The sequence below is a fragment of the Chelonoidis abingdonii genome, chromosome 1 (genome assembly GCF_003597395.2).
Source record: "Chelonoidis abingdonii isolate Lonesome George chromosome 1, CheloAbing_2.0, whole genome shotgun sequence".
Classification (NCBI taxonomy): domain Eukaryota; kingdom Metazoa; phylum Chordata; order Testudines; family Testudinidae; genus Chelonoidis; species Chelonoidis abingdonii.
Window position 1 is genome coordinate 27435701 of NC_133769.1, and position 4373 is coordinate 27440073.

Below are 4373 nucleotides of genomic sequence, written 5' to 3' on the forward strand. Positions count from 1 at the left end.
AGTCCTTCTTCTTGATGCAACCAATCTCTAAGACAACCAGTTTGTTTACATTTATGAGAGATTAATGCTGCCCACTTCTTATTTACAGTGTTCACCTGGAAAGTGATGTTCTTGTAGGCTCTAAAGTTTTACATTGTTTTGTTTTTGAGTGCAGTTATGTAACAAAAAATCTACATTTGTAAGTTGCACTTTCACAACAAAGAGATTGCATGACAGTACTTGTATGAGGTGAATTGAAAAATACTATTTCTTTTATCATTTTTACACTGCAAATATTTGTAATAAAAATAATATAAAGTAAGCACTGTACACTTTGTATTCTGTGTTGTAATTGAAATCAATATATTTGAAAATGTAGAAAAACATCCAAAATATTTAATAAATTTCAATTGGTATTCTATTGTTTAACAGTGCAGTTAAAACTGCGATTAATTAATGGCAAGAGTTAACTGTGATTAATCGACAGCCCTAGTCACTATGAACTACCTGAAAGAGAAAGGTTGGATCTTTAGTAATTGTTCACAAGAGAACTTAGTTTTAATGTGCATGTTGAATGAGCTAATTGCAGTCTTTGCACCAAACTGAAGCTGCACTTACACTGTCCCATCCTCCAGGCAGGGCAAACCTTTATTTCTTCATGTCTTTGTTTATGATGGAATAGCCCCTAAAAGGGGCTTGATTGGACTGACAGGGTGGACGATACCAACACTAGCTATATTCTTTCATCAGAAAAATGTGGATTTAGAGGAAAAGTATTGAGCAAATGTTATTCAACAGCTGAGATGACTTTTCCTCTTCTCCATCTGCACGTAAGCTATTGTTTGGCTTCATGGATTTCTCTCACCCATATCTACCCCAAACTTGCTGATCGAAATGAAATGTCTATAATTCAAGAACACTATATGAATTTTGGAGGATTTGAGTCATAAACCAGTGATTAGATTACAAATGAGACAAAGATAGCATTTTCATCTGTAAAGGATCTTGCTCTACCATTGCTTCTGTTTTATTTTGTTTTGTATCAGAATTTCAAGACAAAGACTACCTCTAAGCATGAATAAGACATAAACTAGATGAACATTTAATTTGGCATCATCATTTGAAAAATCTTGCTTTTGTAACTGCTTTACCAAACCACCATGTGTGAGTCTCTAACTCCACATTCTACAGACCATTACCCTCTGATCCCACTGAGGGTTACCAAAAGAAACTACACCATCTGCTCAAGAAACTCCCTGAAAAAGCACAGGAACGGATCTGTATGGACACATGCCTAGAAGCCCGACAAGGGGTATTCTATTTGCTACCCAAGATCCATAAACCTGGAAATCCTGGATGCCCCATCATCTCAGGTGTTGGCACCCTAATAGCAGAATTGTCTGGCTATGTGGACTCTCTCCTCAGGCCCTACACTACCAGCACTTCCAGCTATCTTCAAGACACCAATGACTTCCTAGGGAAACTATAATCCATCAGTGATCTTCCAGGAAACACCATCCTGGCCACTGTGGATATAGAAACCCTCTACGCCAATATTCCACACAAAGATGAACTACAAGCCATCAGAAACAGAATCCCCGATAATGTCACAGCAAACCTGGTGAATGAACTTTGTGACTTTGTCCTCACCCACAACTATCTCACATTGGGGACAATATATACCTTCAAGTCAGCGGCACTGCTATGGGTACCCGCATGGCCCCACAGTATGCCAACATCTTTATGGCTGAATTAGAACAAAGCTTTCTTAGCTCTCGTCCCCTAACACCTCTACTCTACTTGCTCTACACTGATGACATCTTCATCATCTGGACTCACGGAAAAGAAGCCCTTGAGGAATTCCACCATGATTTCAACAATTTCCTTCTCACCATCAACCTCAGCCTGGACCAATCCACACAAGCAGTCAATTTCCTGGACACTACTGTGCTAATAAGCAATGGTAACATAAACACCACCCTATAACAGCAACCTACTGACTGCTATACTTACCTATGTACCTCCAGCTTCCATCCAGGACACACCACATGATCCATTGTCTACAGCCAAGCTCTAAGATACAACAGCATTTGCTCCAATCCCTCAGACAGAGACAAACACCTACAAGATCTCTATCAAGTATTCTTAAAGCTGAAGTGAAAAAAAGGATTGACAGAGCCAGAAGAATACCCAGAAGTCACCTGCTACAGGACAGGCCCAACAAAGAAAATAACACCACTAGCCTTCACCTTCAGCCCCCAACTAAAACCTCTCCAGTGCATCATCAAAGATCTACAACCTATCCTGAAAGATGATCCCTCATTCTCACAAATCTTGGGATACAGACCAGTCCTCACTTACAGACAGCCCCCCCAACCTGAAGCAAATACTCACCAGCAACCACACAACAAAAACACTAACCCAGAAACCTATCTCTGCAACAAAGCCTGATGCCAGCTCTGTCCACATATCTGTTCAAGTGACACCATCATAGGACCTAATCACATCAGCCATGCCATCGAGCTCATTCACCTGCACACCCACCAGTGTGATATATGCCATCATGTGCCAGCAGTGCCCCTCTGCCATGTACATTGGCCAAACTGGACAGTCTCTACACAAAAGAATAAATGGACACAAATCTGACATCAGGAATCATAACATTAAAAAACCAGTAGGCGAACACATCAACGTTTCTAATCACTCAGTGACAGACATTAAGGCGGCAATTTTGCAACAGAAAAGCTTCAAAAACAGACTCCAATGAGAAACTGCTAAATTACAATTAATTTGCAAACTAGATACCATTAACTTGGGCTTGAACAGAGACTGGGAGTGGCTAGGTCATTACACAAATTGACTCTATTTCCCCAGGTTAAGTAACCTCACACCTTCTTGTCAACTGTCTGGAATGGGCCATCTTGATTATCACTACAATTTTTTTTTCTCCTGCTGATAACAGCTCATCTTAATGAATTAGCCTCTTAGAGTTGGTATGGCAACATCCATCTTTTCATGTTCTCTGTATGTATATATATCTTCTTACTATATGTTCTATTGTATGCATCTGATGAAGTGCGCTGTAGCCCACGAAAGCTTATGCTCAAATAAATTTGTTAGTCTCTAAGGTGCCACAAGTACTCCCGTTCCTTTTACTGAAAGGAAATCACTTATCCAAAACCTGGCTTACAGTACCTGATGGCATACATGTCAGTGAAATAGGAGGCATATCACACATGTGCTTTAGCTGTAGTGTGTAGTATAGTGTAGTGTGTAGCTGTGCTATACCACAGGCTTGCAATGTTTTTGTGGCACAGTTTAGTTGACTATAGCCAAAAAGCATGATTGGTGAATGCTGTTCATTTCACTGACACAAATTCCTCAGTCTCTACTGCAGAATGCTGCAATGCATAACGAATTGCTGGGTTACAGGTACAGTCTGTATAATTCAGTGTTTGGCAGCCTCCTAAGTATCTGATGTTGGAAATATTGACAGGGCAATAGACTACACTGAGGACAAAATATGTGCAATCTTGTTTTAGCCCTAGAGAACAGAGAACAATGGGCTTCCCCTAGTGGCAGACTGGCATAGGCAACCTACCTCCACTTGTCAGATATTTATGATCACATTTCTGTCTAGGATAACCCAGATTATCAGAGGGTACACTGGTGTTTCTTCGTAAACAGGTGCCTTTCAAAAATGTTGTTCTCAGTTACAAAGGCAATCAGTGTGTTCTTATTTTAAACTGTTACTTAGGAAGCTTATTATATAGAACAAGTCACCTTGAATTAACAAAAACAAAAAAAAAAACCCAAAACACCAAATGTATGCCCAGACTGGGAGTTAGCTATTGACTGACCTTGGACCATGTCAGTATTTGAAATGCTGATCTGCAGCCACTTGTCATAGGTAACTTGTAGCCAGAAGCACAGAGCTTGGTTCTCAGTTACTTTGATCCTGTGCTTGAGTCAGGAAGTAGGGGACAGGGGCAAAGGTAGCTTTCAGCTACCATTGTGTTCCCTATATTCAGGGGCTGTGCAGGAGCCTGCATAATCCTTAGCATAAATTAGAGCAGCCTTGTGACTACTCTAATTTATGTACTACTTTCCATGGTTCCAGAGAATGTCCTGCCATGTCCAGCCATATCCCGAGCTGCCCCATCCCAGACGTTGGCAGCAGGCTGGCATATACCACCCTTATACCAGTTGTACACTAGAAAAGGAGGTTGTCTGCCCAGGAGATATTCCCAGAGGCCCTCTCTGCCCACTTGAAGGTCCCTTTACATAGCCAGAACAGCGTAAAATGGCCTTAGTGTATTATAATAAGGCCCACAGAGTGGGATCAGCATTTGTGAAGTGCATAATCCAGTGGAAAAATTCTCCTGCCTTTATAT